Source organism: Canis lupus, chromosome 13, assembly GCF_003254725.2.
Source record: "Canis lupus dingo isolate Sandy chromosome 13, ASM325472v2, whole genome shotgun sequence".
Taxonomy (NCBI): Eukaryota; Metazoa; Chordata; class Mammalia; order Carnivora; family Canidae; genus Canis; species Canis lupus.
The window spans coordinates 26669926-26685068 of NC_064255.1; the positions used below are offsets into that span (position 1 = coordinate 26669926).

A 15143-nucleotide genomic window follows, 5' to 3' on the forward strand; every position below is an offset into this window, starting at 1 on the left:
ATTGAATGCCTATTATGTCCCAGATCATAACTCAGTATCAAACATGATAACATTTTATGCCCTCAACCAAACCTAGGTAGGTTGTATCATCTTCCTTCCATTAAAAAAGAAGAAACAGAAATGCATAGGGATTAACTGGCTCCCCAGGTGTCACGGCTAGCATAAAAACAAAACCAGGATTTGACCCCAATTCTGTCTGATTTCAATGTCATTGCAATTGTGTGGGACAATCAATGGTGAAGAGAAAAGAGGGAGAGCAGAAGAATATAGAATAGAAAAGGAAAAAACAAGATTCAAAGTAAAGTATTGAGTTCAGTTGGGTGATTTAGGGTTGCTGGAGATGTTGAGTGTTTGGAGATGTCTGATAAGGATTGAGAAACCCACAGTAAATAGTGGTGGAAAACATGATTCAGGAGGGTATTTAGAGTCAGATGAGGAAAGTGTTGGGATGAAATCCTAGAGAAAAACTGGGCTCTAGCAGTGGGGATATGAAGGACACAATATTTTTTAAAGTGGGGGACAAGGAGGAGGGGCAAGATGGCAGAAGAGTAGGGTCCCCAAGTCACCTGTACCCACCAAATTACCTAGATAACTTTCAAATCATCCTGAAAACCTATGAATTTGGCCTGAGATTTAAAGAGAGAACAGCTGGAATGCTACAGTGAGAAGAATTTGCACTTCTATCAAGTACAACTTGTTTTTGGCCACTCTGCATTGAGCAAAATGACTAGAGGGAAAAACTCACCTCAAAAGAATCAGAAACAGTCCTTTCTCCCACAGAGTTACAAAATTTGGATTACAATTCAATGTCAGAAAGCCAATTCAGAAGCACAATTATAAAGCTACTGGTGGCTGTAGAAAAAAAGCATAAAAGACTCAAGACACTTCATGACTACCGAATTTAGATCTAATCAGGCAGAAATTAAAAATCAATTAAATGAGATGCAATCCAAACTAGAGGTCCTAACAACGAGGGTTAACGAAGTAGAACAAGTGAGTGACATAGAAGACAAGTTGATGGCAAAGAGGGAAACTGAGGAAAAAAGAAAAACAATTAAAAGATCATGAGGATAGGTTAAGGGAAATAAATGACAGCCTCAGAAGGAAAAATCTACGTTTAATTGGGGTTCCCGAGGGCGCTGAAAGGGACAGAGGTCCAGAATATGTATTTGAACAAATCATAGCTGAAAACTTTCCTAATCTGGGAAGGGAAACAGGCATTCAGATCCAGGAATTAGAGAGATTCCCCCCCTAAAATCAATAGAAACCACTCAACACCTCGACATTTAATAGTGAAGCTTGCAAATTCCAAAGATAAAGAGAAGATCCTTAAAGCAGCAAGAGACAAGAAATCTCTAACTTTTATGGGAAGAAATATATTAACAGCAGACCTCTCCACAGAGACCTGGCAGGCCAGAAAGGGCTGGCAGGATATATTCAGGGTCCTAAATGAGAAGACCATGCAGCCAAGAATACTTTATCCAGCAAGGCTCTCATTCAGAATAGAAGGAGAGATAAAGAGCTTCCAAGATAGGCAGAAACTGAAAGAATATGTGACCACCAAACCAGTTCTCCAAGAAATATTAAGGGGGACTCTGTAAAAGAAAGAGGAAGTCCAAGGGAACAATCCACAAAAACAGGGACTGAATAGGTATCATAATGACACTAAATTCATATCTTTCAATAGTAACTCTGAACATGAATGGGCTTAATGACCCCATCAAAAGGCGCAGGTTTTCAGACTGGATAAAAAAGCAAGACCCATCTATTTGCTATCTACAAGAGACTCATTTTAGACATAAGGACACCTACAGCCTGAAAATAAAAGGTTGGGAAACCATTTACCATTCAAATGGCCCTCAAAAGAAAGCAGGGATAGCCATCCTTATATCAGATAAACTAAAGTTTATCCCGAAGACTGTAGTAAGAGATGAAAAGGGACACTATATCATACTTAAAGGATCTATCCAACAAGAGGACTTAACAATCATCAATATTTATGCCCCAAATATGGGAGCTGCCAAGTAGATCAATCAATCAATAACCCAAGTTAAGACATACTTAGATAATAATACACTTATACTTGGTGACTTGAATGTAGCACTTTCTACAATCGACAGGTATTTTAAGCATTCCAAAGAAACAAGAGCTTTAAATGATACACTGGACCAGATGGATTTCACAGATATTTACAGAACTTTACATCCAAACACAACTGAATACACATTCTTCTCAAGTGCACATGGAACTTTCTCCAGAATAGACCACATACTGGGTCATAAATCAGGTCTTAACCAATACCAAAAGATTGGGATCATCCCCTGCATATTTTCAGACCATAATGCTTTGAAATTAGAATTAAATCACAAGAAGAAGTTTGGAAGGATTTCAAGCAAGTGGAAGTTAAGGACCATCTTGCTAAAAGATGAAAGGGTCAATCAGGAAATTAGAGAAGAATTAAAAAGATTCATGGAAACTAATGAGAATGAAGATACAGCTCTTCAAAATCTTTGGGATACAGCAAAAGCAGTCCTGAGGGGGAAATATATCGCAATACAAGCATCCATCCAAAAACTGGAAAGAACTCAAATACTAAAGCTAACCTTGCACCTAAAGGAGCTGGAGGAAAAACAGCAAATAGATCCTACACCCAGCAGAAGAGAGTTAATAAAGATTTGAGCAGAACTCAATGAAATAGAGCTCAGAAGAACTGTGGAACAGATTAACAAAACCAGGAGTTGGTTCTTTGAAAGAATTAATAAGATAGATAAACCATTAGCCAGCCTTATTAAAAAGAAGAGAGAAAAGAATCAAATTAATAAAATCATGAATGAGAAAGGAGAGATCACTACCAACACCAAGGAAATACAAACGATTTTAAAAACATATTATGAACAGCTATACGCCAATAAATTAGGCAATCTAGAAGAAATGGACGCATTCCTGGAAAGCCACAAACTACCAAAACTGGAACAGGAAGAAATAGAAAACCTGAACAGGCCAACAACCAGGGAGGAAATTGAAGCAGACATCAAAAACCTCCCAAAACACAAAAGTCCAGGGCCAGATGGCTTCCCAGGGGAATTCCATCAAAACGCTTAAAGAAGGAACCATACCTATTCTACTAAAGCTGTTCGGAAAGATAGAAAGAGATGGAATACTTCCAAACTCATTCTATGAGCGCAGCATCACCTTAATTCCAAAACTAAAGACTCCACCAAAAAGGAGAATTATAGACCAATATCTCTGATGAACATGGATGCAAAAATTCTCAACAAGATACTAGCCAATAGATTCCAACAATACATTAAGAAGATTATTCACCATGACCAAGTGGAATTTATCCCCAGGATGCAAGGCTGGTTCAACACTCATAAAGCAATCAATGTGATTGATCACATTAGCAAGAGAAAAACCAAGAACCATATGATCCTCTCAATAGATGCAGAGAAAGCATTGACAAAATACAGCATCCATTTTTGATCAAAACTCTTCAGAGTGTAGGGATAGAGGGAACATTCCTCAACATCTTAAAAGCCATCTACAAAAAGCCCACAGAAAATATCATTCTCAATGGGGAAGCACTGGGAGCCTTTCCCCTAAGATCAGGAACAAGATAGGGATGTCCACTCTCACCACTGCTATTCAACATAGTACTGGAAGTCCTAGCCTCAGCAATCAGACAACAAAAAGAAATAAAAGGCATTCAAATTGGCAAAGAAGAATTCAAACTCTCCCTCTTCACAGATGACATGATACTCTACATAGAAAACCCAAAAGACTCCACCCCAAGATTGCTAGAACTCATACAGCAATTTGGCAGTATGGCAGGATACAAAATCAATGCCCAGAAGTCAGTGGCATTTCTATACACTAACAATGAGACTGAAGAAAGAGAAATTAAGGAGTCAATCCCATTTACAATTGCACCCAAAAGCATAAGATACCTAGGAATAAACCTAACCAAAGAGGTAAAGGATCTATACCCTAAAAACTACAGAACACTTCTGAAAGAAATAGAGGAAGAAACAAAGAGATCGAAAAATATTCCATGCTTATGGATTGGAAGAATTAATATTGTGAAAATGTCAATGTTACCCAGGGCAATTTAGACATTTAATGCAATCCCTATCAAAATACCATGGACTTTCTTCAGAGAGTTGTAATAAATTATCTTAAGATTTGTGTGGAATCAGAAAAGACCCCGAATAGCCAGGGGAATTTTAAAAAAGAAAACCATATCTGGGGGCATCACAATGCCAGATTTCAGGTTGTACTACAAAGCTGTGGTCATCAAGACAGTGTGGTACTGGCACAAAAACAGACACATAGATCAATGGAACAGGATAGAGAATCCAGAAGTGGACCCTCAACTTTATGGTCAACTAATATTCGACAAAGCAGGAAAGACTATCCACTGGAAAAAAGACAGTCTTTTCAGTAAGTGGTGCTGGGAAAATTGGACATCCACATGCAGAAGAATGAAACTAGACCACTCTCTTGCACCATACACAATGATAAACTCAAAATGGATGAAAGATCTAAATGTGAGACAAGATTCCATCGAAATCCTAGAGGAGAACACAGGCAACACCCTTTTTGAACTTGGCCACAGTAACTTCTTGCAAGATTCATCCATAAAGGCAAGAGAAACAAAAGCAAAAATGAACTATTGGGACTTCATCAAGATAAGAAGCTTTTGCACAGCAAAGGATACACTCAACAAAACTAAAAGACAACCTACAGAATGGGAGAAGACATTTGCAAATGACGTAGCAGATAAAGGGCTAGTATCCAAGATCTATAAAGAACTTATTAAACAGCAAAGAAACAAACAATCCAATCATGAAATGGGCCAAAGACATGGACAGAAATCTCACAGAGGAAGACACAGACATGGCCAACAAGCACATGAGTAAATGCTCCGCATCACTTGCCATCAGGGAAATACAAATCAAAACCACAATGAGATACCACCTCACACCAGTGAGAATGGGGAAAATTAACAAGACGGGAAACCACAAATGTTGGAGAGGATGTGGAGAAAGGGGAACCCTCTTGCACTGTTGGTGGGAATGTGAACTGGTGCAGCCACTCTGGAAAACTGTGTGGAGGTTCCTCAAAGAGTTAAAAATAGATCTGCCCTGACCCAGCAATTGCACTGCTGGGGATTTACCTCAAAGATACAGATGCAGTGAAACGCCGGGACACCTGCACCCCGAAGTTTATAGCAGCAATGTCTGCAATAGCCAAACTGTGGAAGGAGCCTCGGTGTCCATTGAAAGATGAATGGATGAAGAAGATGTGGTTTATGTATACAATGGAATACTCCTCAGCCATTAGAAACGACAAATACCCACCATTTGCTTTGACGTGGATGGAACTGGAGGGTATTATGCTGAGTGAAGTAGGTCAATTGGAGAAGGAAAAACATTATATGGTCTCATTCATTTGGGGAATACAAAAAATGGTGAAAGGGAATAAAGGGGAAAGGAGAAAAAATGAGTAGGAAATATCAGAAAGGGAGACATACCATGAGAGACGCCTAACTCTGGGAAACAAATGAGGGGTGGTGGAAAAGGAGGTGGGCGGGGAGTGGGGGTGACTGGGTGACGGGCACTGAGGGGGGCACTTGATGGGATGAGCACTGGGTGCTATGCAATACGTTGGCAAATTGAGCTCCAATTAAAAAAAATATGTAAAAAAAATAAAAATAAAAAATTGAAGTGAAAAAAAATAAAAATAAAGTTGGGGGACATCCAGAGCATAACAACAACAATGGCCAATTTTCATTGCATACATGCTAGGTATAAGCACTCTTCTAAGTCTATTAATTGAGTAATATAATTCCCAGAACTTAGGAAATAGGTGTCATTATTATTATCATTTTAAAACAAGGAAATTGGAACATAAAGTAGTTATGGAACTTAGTCACATCCCTATAGCTAGATAGCAATAGAACTAGGATTTATACCCTATCTAGCCCTAGACCCCATGTTCCTTTTTTTCTAAAATCTTTTTATTGAGGTATAGCCTGTATTTTAAGACTGCAGATCATAAACATGAAATACAGTGAATTTTCATAAATTGGCACATATATGTAACCATCATTTGGGTAAAAAAAAAAAAAAAAAAAAACAAAAACCCCAATACTGCCAACAATTCAGTGGCTCCTTTCTCACCTACTCTGAATCACTACTCACTCCTTCCCCTCAAAAATAACAATTATATGACTCCTAACACCATATATCAGTTTTTGATAACGTTTGAAATATATATAAATTGAATTATACTATGTATATCTTCTGTATATAGCCATTTGTATTCAGTGTTCTTTTGTAAGATTTATCCATTTATTGCTTTAGCTATGATGTTTACATTCCATTGCTGTGCAATTCAATTTTATGAAAGTATCAAAATGCGTTCATCTAACCTACTGATCATGGACATTTGCATAGCTCCATTTTTGGATCTAACACAGACTGCACACATTTCTGTTGTGTATATTAACAAGGGGCAGAATTACTAGGTCATATAAGATACATGTATATATTGAATCTGACCAGACAACGCCAAGCAAATTTTTTAATGTCATTGTCATACACATATAATTGCAAATAGTAAATCTGATAAAGTACATCTATCCATAGTATGTAGAAAATTCTTATAATAAAAAATTAGACAAACATTACAACTTTTTTAAAAGGGTGTGTTACAGGAATATATTACTTTACTAAAGATGCTATATAGGGGTTGTTCAGTTAAGTGTCTGCCTTTGCCTCAGATCATGATCCCTGGGATCCTGGGGTCCTCCATTGGGCTCCGTGCTCAGCAGGGAGTCTGCTTCTCCCTCTCCCTGTATCCCTTCCCATGCTTGTGCTTGCTCTCTCAAAAAAATAAATAAAATCCTTTTAAGAAAAAGATGTTGTAAAAATGACAGCACATGGGAAGATGCTAAAGATCATTAGTGAACAGCAAATGCAAATTAAAACCACAATAGAAATACTTTTGCATATCCATTAGAATGAGTAAAACCAAAAGGCCGATAATGCCAAGCCTGGACAAGGAAGAGGAGAAACTGAAATTCTCTATTATTATGAATGTGAAATGGGACAGCCTCTTTGGAAAACAACTCTGATTTCTCAAAAAGTTAAATTTTAAATGCACTTAATTGTGTGCTTTAAAAAGGTAAAGTTTAGGTATGTGGATTACGGCTCCATAAAGCTGTTAAAAAGTTACCAAATGTTTCAGCCATTCTCCACCTACTCTGAGATATTTACCCAATGGAAAAAAGCCCACATCCTCCCACAGACTTGTATACAAATGCTCTTGGCAGTATTAGCCATTACAGCCTCAAAATGAAAGCAACCAGAATGTTGACCAACACAGGAATGAATAAACAAGATGTAATGTAATCAGTGGAATATTATTCAGCAATAAAAAGTAGCAAGCTACTGATGTATTCTATAACATGGACATACCTCGGAAGTATTATGCTAAGTGGACGAAGTTAGATAGATACAAAACCTATATGTTATATGATTCTATTGACATGAAATGGCCATAAAACACAAATCTCTAGAGACAGGAAGCCGATATGCATGTGACTTGGATTTGGAGTGAAGATTGCCTACAAAGGACCAGGGAACTTTTGAGGGGAGTGGAAATATTCTGAAACAAGATAGCAGCCATGATTGTACCATGCAATAAATTTACAAAATATTGAATCATACTCTCATAGTGGGTAAACTTCGTAAGTTGTAAATTAGAGCTCAAAGAAACAGAATACAATAAACCAGAAAGTTATCTTTTCCACAAAGAATTCTGGACCCTCAAACCCAAAATTGTTTGTTCCCCCACAAACATGTCAAAGCAGTGTTTAACCCATCGTAATTTCAATTTGTTTTGTTTTGTTTTGTTTTGTTTTTGAGACAGTGAGTGAGCATGAGCTAGGGGGAAAGGGCAGGGGGAGAGGGAGAAGTAGCCTCCCCATTGAGTGCAGAGTCTGACACAGGGCTCAATCTCAGGACCCTAGGATCATGACCTGAGTCAAAGTCAGATGCCCAACCAACTGAGCCACCCAGGTGCCCCAGTGCTTTCTTTCTCAACCTCTTCTCCTAATTATAATGGAAGTGTATTAGTGTGATAAATTGGTCTTACCATATTTTTTTAACATCTATTTACATACGTGCCTTCCCCTATGCCTGCAAGTACTTTGAGGAGAGTACAGATATTCCAGCATCTATCACAATGCCCTGAAGAATGTACCTGCTCAATAAATGTTTGTTGAAGAATGAATGAATTAATAAAACATTAATACAGAAGAAAAGCAGAAATTTAGTATTATGTATCTGTATGACTGGTCATAAATTAGTATCTTTCCATGAAATTTCATTTCTTCATTTTACAACATTCTCTCATGTACAAGGAAATTATGTATATACACATACTGGCACACATATGTTTGGGGATTTTGTTTTTGTTTTTTTACAGGTGAGAAAGAACAGGTCTGGGAAGAAAATTCATGAAGCTAAAAGTAAAGCTCAAAATTGCAGCACTTATTAAATATTTTTCCATACTGGATAATATTAGACAATGATATTTAAGCTAAAAGGAGGTACGTTCCTTTATCAAAACAGAGACAAAGTTAGAGGAACTCTGGATAATTACCAAGACTTTGATGCAGCACTTTGTCAATGCAGCCTATCCTCTATCATGCTTAAATGTTTCTTCACTTTGGCAAAAGCAGCATGTGACTCCTCTTGCTACAATCTCATATGCCTTATGGCAATTAAGATATTAAGTCTCTCCTGCCCCATCCCTCCCACTCCACCATCAAAACTCATGCTCACACAGATTCATGCATGCACAATGAATTCTTAGACACATTTGTCACATATTCATACACAGACATGTTCAGACATGAATGCCACCTAAACCATACACACACACACATCAATATTCATACAGGTACTTGAATGTACATTGTACAACTCCAGAGAATATCATTCACATCATAGACAATGCAAATGGTGTCTTCTATACTTGTGCGGTGCTGAACTTATACAATCAACACGACAACCTTACACACTCAACCTTATACACAACCATTCAAAAATTCACACATCTGTGGTTCTCCCCCTCTCTCTAAAACTGCCTTTCACCAAGTATAATACATCAACATGGAAAGAAAAAAATGCAAGGGGAATTTTAAGAAGTAAGGTAGTGACCTGAACAGGTGAAATTAGGGAAGGATATCAACAAGATGAATGGCCCGCAGCTTCCTGACCACAACCACCATCAGATGGAGATAAATGGATATATTTTAGACCTTCTAAATGCACAGCCAAGCAAGCAGCCAGAAACCATGACTGTTTTTTCCTTAGGAGAAAAAAAATCAGATGAAGACAAAAGCTGATCAGAACATGGGTACTCAAATCAAAGCCATAGTTACATAGTTGTCTTATTTTACCCATTGTCCTGGAAATGCACACTTTCCTATTCTCACTTCTGATAAGGAAAACTGTAAAAAAAAATTATTACATTTCAAATTATAAATTCTTTAAGTTAGGACTTACTTCTAGGTTCTGAAGGTCATAAGTCCTAACCTCCATTTGAGGCTTGACTTCTAAAAATATTCTATTAAGGTTGAGTTGGAGGATCCCAGAACCAGGCTGCCTGTATCTGAACCCCATCACCATCAATTCCTAGTTGGGCGAGGTTGGGTACATATGCTAATATCTTTCACCTTGGTGTCCTCATATGTAACATGAGAAATAAAATCATGTATCTTACAGAACCTGAGGAGGATTCAATGAGTTAATACATAAACAGGTTTAGAAGGTTACTGGAAGACAGTAAGTGCTCAGTAGATATTCTCTGCATTTATTATAATATCCAAGACTAGCAATTTCAGATTTTCTGCTTTAGCATTTAAACTAGGAGTTTCTCAGCCACGCAAACCTGAACATAAAGCCTGGTTCTGGCACTTGGGAACTGGGGAATCTTGTACAAATACATATCTGAGCCTAATGTTTCCTCATTTGTAAATGTGTCTGGAGGTCAAGGATTATGGCAGTGATACAGCACAAAGTAAATGTTCAAATGTTAGCTTCCCCCTTTGTCAAGCCATATGTAGACCACTACTGCTTCTGAAATGTCACTTTGCAAAAGGCCTTCTCGTGCACACCTCACTGAGAGCACACATACCACTGCATCAAGAGTATATTTCATGATATCAATGTTCTGTTGGTTCCAATGCTCCAAAATTTCTGCCCCTAGATCATTTATGCAATTCCTCAGGTACGAAAGCTAGAAATAATACATCTTCTCATCATAGAGATGCAAGCATTACATGACAAAACTATTTTTTTAAAGATTTTATTTATTTGAGAGTAAAAAAGCAAGAAAGAGAGCACAAGTAGAGGAAGGGACAGAGGGAGAGGGAGAAGAAGACTCCCCTGCTGAGCAGGGAGCCCGACACAGGGATCAATCCTACAACCCCAGGGTCATGACCCAAGCTGAAGGCAGATGCTTTACCAACTAAGCCACCCAAGTGCTCCAAGACAAAACATTTTTTTAAAGATATCTTTATTCAAGGGAGAGAGCAGGGGGAAGGGCAGAGAGGGAGGGAGGGAGGGAGGGAGGGACAGACAGGAGAGAGGAGAGAGGTGAAAGGGGAGAGGGGAGAGGAAGAGGGGGAGAGAGAGAGAACCTCCAGTCGAATCTTCACTCAGCACAGAGCCTGATGATGGTCTCAACCTCATGACTCTGAGATCATGACCTGAGCCCAAACCAAGAGTTGGCCACTTAACCAACTGGACCACCTAGGCAGTCCTATGAGATGTAACTTTTGTGAAAATTGGTTTAGAGTCTCTACCTTCCTTAAACATAGCTACTTTAAAAAATAACAGTGTCAAGTTCATCTTTGGGATGGTTGGTGATTTACATAAGTGATGTCATGGAGTACTCATAATAGCCCCATAACACAGGTACTGTTATTCCCATTTTACAGAAAAGGGAAGGGAGTCTGAGAGAGATTAACTTGCTCAAGTTCATGCAACTGGAAAGAGGCAGAACTTGACTTTGAATCCCAATGCTGTAAGTCCAAAACTTCCTCTGTAGTCTTCTGCTGATTGACAGGTATCAAAAGTTGTGACTGGCGTAATACATCCAAAATATTTGGTGAATGAATTGTGAACGATGAATAATAAAAGAAGCACAATGAGCAAAACCTCAGGAAGATGATAATACTATAGCAGTGTAGAGATCTGACAATCTTATATCCCACAATTTTTAGGAGAGACCAGAAATTCAATCATTTATTAAGCTAAGAATAGTACTGGTAATAAGCACAGGACATACTGGGGACCGGGTTAGGTAACAGAGCTATAATGAGGCTCTCAGGATCTCAGGAAATAGTTGGTCAAACCATTAGTTTGAATTTAATTTGCATAGAGAAGATCTAGACATTAAGCCTCATAATGTAGAGGCAAAACCTGTCTCTTGACAGAAGCATTTTGGAATGACGCAGAATTAGACAAGGTCCCATTCTGGAGCTATTTTTACAGATAGTGCTTTTGTAACATCTTTTGGTGGGGGGCTATATTGTAAAGATCACTAGGGTATCTACAGGCCACTGTTCATCAGTACCATTACCTCTGCACTGGTACCAGTGATCCACAGACAGGAGATATTGGCAGAGATTTTCTGCTTTCCAACTTACTATCTTCAAAAGAAGGCTGTTCGAGTTTCAAAGTAATGTCATTATTTGACATAGTTTCTAAAATGGATCTACGATTCTTTCCTGCTATTGACCTAGGAGACAGGAAACAAGTGGTCTTCCAAATCTGTGTTAAACAAGAGAGGCTCCTTGAACCAAGGGTCTAGTGTTTGGGGGCATCCCGGAGATTTGGTGCTGGAACATTTTGGCATGGGGATGGGGGGGGGGGGGATCAATCATACAGCTGGGTGCCATTTGTAAAAGAGACACTTAGAGTCAGTAAAGCCAGAACTGAAAAGATGTGTCATAGGCAGGGGAGAAAAAGTGCCAAACTGAAGGGATTTTTTTTTTTTTTCTGTCAGAGAACTCATCAGGGAAAGTCAGAAGAGGCTAAGGGGAACTCATTCCAAGGATCTTTATTGCCTTTTACAGATGAGGAATGAGGACCCCAGGGGTGATGGCATTTTCCCAGTCAGAGTCAGAAATCCAAGACCAAGTGTTGGTCTCCTGTCTTCTCTTCCAGTGAGCTGTCCTGTCCTCTAGCATATGTGGGGCTTGTCTGCCTCAACCTACTGGTCTCTTCATTTTTCTCCCAAGAGGGAGACTGTATGTGTGTGCAGGGAAGGGAGGGTGAAGTGAAGGACTTCTCGCTAGGGCTACAGTAGTTGTGAAAAGGTGAACAAGGCAGAGTATTTTCCATGTTTGTTTGCTTGCTTAGGACCAGTATATACCCCTTGTGAGAAAAACCGTGAAAGTCATCAAAATAGAAAGAAAAAGGAGTCATTTATCATTCCATTGTGAGGTACTGTATCACTTTATCATATTTCTTTCTAGTCTTTTATTGTATCTTTCATATAAGTTGCCTAATACTGAAGATACAATTGTTCCCTATGCTTTTTGCTTAATTTTATATCACGGTTTCCCACATCGTCAAAAATCTTCCTGAGCATAAATTTTAGTGACAGCACAATATTTCATTACAAGCCTGTACCAAATTTATGCCCCACTAATGCTGGACTCTAATGACTTCCAGTTATTAATTTGTGTAACAAAATGACACTGAAAATCTTGACGCCCAAATCTTGGTCTACATTTCCAAATGTTTCCTGATGGTTGATTCGTGGAAGTGAGATTTCTTAGGTCAAACAGTAGGTATGAACATTCTTAAGGCTCTTGGTAACTTTATAGGGAGGGCTTCTGAACATTTGTAAGGCTCTTGGTAACTTTTTTTTTTGGGGGGGGGCGGTCTGAATATATACATTTTCCAGAAGTGTCTGTGAATAGAAATTTTAATTTCTTCTTTCCATATTCTTCCCTTCCTGCAATATAAGTTCCAAAGACATTGGACTGCATATATATAAGCCAACTTGATGCAATTTTGTAAAATAGTAATTAAACCCTCTGACATTTCTCCTGCCAGTACAATGAAAATGATCAGGCAAATAAGAATTTATTAAAAAGAAAAGATATGTTACTTCACCTTTTTAGAGCTACCTAAATGCTCTAGCTCTGAGCTATCCACTGGCATAGCCACTAGCCACATATGGCTGTTATGCATTTGAAATGTGGCTGGCCCAAACTGAGATGTCCTGTAAGTGTAAAATACATGCCAGATTTTGAAGACTCACTAGAAGAACCAAGAATTAAAATATCTCATTAATATTTTTATATTGATTACATGCTGAAATGATAAACATTTGGATATATTTGCATTAAGTGAAATATACAATTAAAATTAATTTAATCTGTTCCTTTTTATCATTTTAATGTAGCTACTAGAAAATTCAAAATTATTCACATGGCTCTCACTAGATAACTATTGGACAAGGCTGCTCTAGCTAGTTCCCAGATTTATCCATGGAGGTATGTGGCTAACAATTGTTTTGCCTTCATAGCCTTTGTGAATTTAGAAAATTGACAATGTGAAACCAATGTTTCCTACTTTCTTATGCATTTCTCACAGAGTTAAGCATAGTTTTTGTTTCCTTCTATTTTTTTGTGCCTGCCTATATATTTTTAAAAGATTTTATTTATTTATTTGAGAGAAATCACAAAAGTGCACCAGCAGGGGGAGGGAGATGGGTAGAGGGAGAGGAAGAAGCAGACTCCCCACTGAGCAGGGAGCCTACAAAGGGTTTGATCCCAGGACCTCGAGATTATGACTGAGTCACCCACATGCCCCCTGCCTATATTCTTTAAACTGTCACCATGAGACTTCACTCAATAAGTTCACTTTTGTTCTCTCCATTCTTTCATTCAATTAGAAATCACTAGTTGATGACCTAAAATGGAATCACTAAGCCTTCTAGGCCTAGGAGTACAAAGATTACTAAGACACAACTTTTGCCCTCCGGAAGCACACAGTCTCACGAGGGAGACAGTCCCTGATATAATTACAGTCCAGTGAGATGACTTTTACAATAGAATTAGGTTCTATATGCTATGAAACTAGAAGAGAAAGAAAGGACCAATTCTCTTTGGGTGTAGAGTGGGGTGGGAGGAGTGATGAAGGCTGGTGTCACACAAGTGACAATCGATCTGGACCTTGAAGTAGAAGCCTGGAAGTTGGGAGCTTGCCAAAGCCAGGGAATACCTTGGGATAACCACCAATGTGTGGAAGAGCCCAGCTGAGAACTCATTGCTAAAGAATGGACCCAGCTGAGGGCAAGGAGTGGGCAGATGTTGACGTTGAGACCATGCTGTGAAATATACTACGCTATGTTGTTTGGTCTGTATCTCCTGCACAGTGGTTGGGAAACCATGTAAGTTACTAATTAGGGACTGTAAATATTCAGACATGGAGTTTAGAAAGGTCATTTTTGCAGCATGAACTGGATAGGAGAAATACAGTAGGCAGAGAGAGAAGTTAGGACTGGGTGTTCATCTCTTTGCCTAGAGGGTAAGAGAAAGTCATCTTATGTGAACAGTATGTTGATTGGTGACAAAAGAGCATGGAAACAAATATAGGTTTGGGCCAGAATGTATAGGATCTTCAGCAGACTGGCACCCACAGCCCATTAAGTCCTCAATCAATTAATTGAAAAGATTTTATTTACCTTGTATTGCCTAGAGTTGTGCTGAATTCTGTAGGAGAGAGGATGGAATTATTAGACACCATTCTTATGTCCATATAGAGGATTCAGTGGCTAAGCTTGTAAGCAGCCACCTTAGGGATCCATATGTAATTAAAGAATTGACCCCTACATGGATGAAATGAAGACAGATCCTAGAATGTTAGATACAACACTAGGTACAAAAACCAGTAATGAAATACCTTTCTTAAGTCTTGGAACCACAGGATATCAAGGACAAAAGAAACATTAGGAGAGAAACACCCTGCTCCATTTTGTACTTAATAGAGGATAGAATTAAGATGCAGGGAGAAGCTTCCCAGGTATCAGAAATTCTAATGGCCCAGCTG

At 38.6% G+C, this 15143-nt stretch overlaps 1 long non-coding RNA gene across 21 annotated transcripts in view; it reads right to left on the reverse strand.

Moving 5' to 3' along the window:
• LOC112662299 (uncharacterized) overlaps nucleotides 1-15143 on the reverse strand; it is a 296118-nt gene that overhangs the window by 61081 nt on the left and 219894 nt on the right. For 2 of the 21 annotated variants that reach the window (XR_003138378.3, XR_003138377.3), the window contains exon 8: nucleotides 14779-14806. The exons of the other annotated variants lie outside the window; for them this stretch is intronic. This is a non-coding gene — a long non-coding RNA (uncharacterized LOC112662299). The remainder of the gene's footprint in view (nucleotides 1-14778; nucleotides 14807-15143) is intronic. 21 annotated transcript variants of the gene reach the window in all.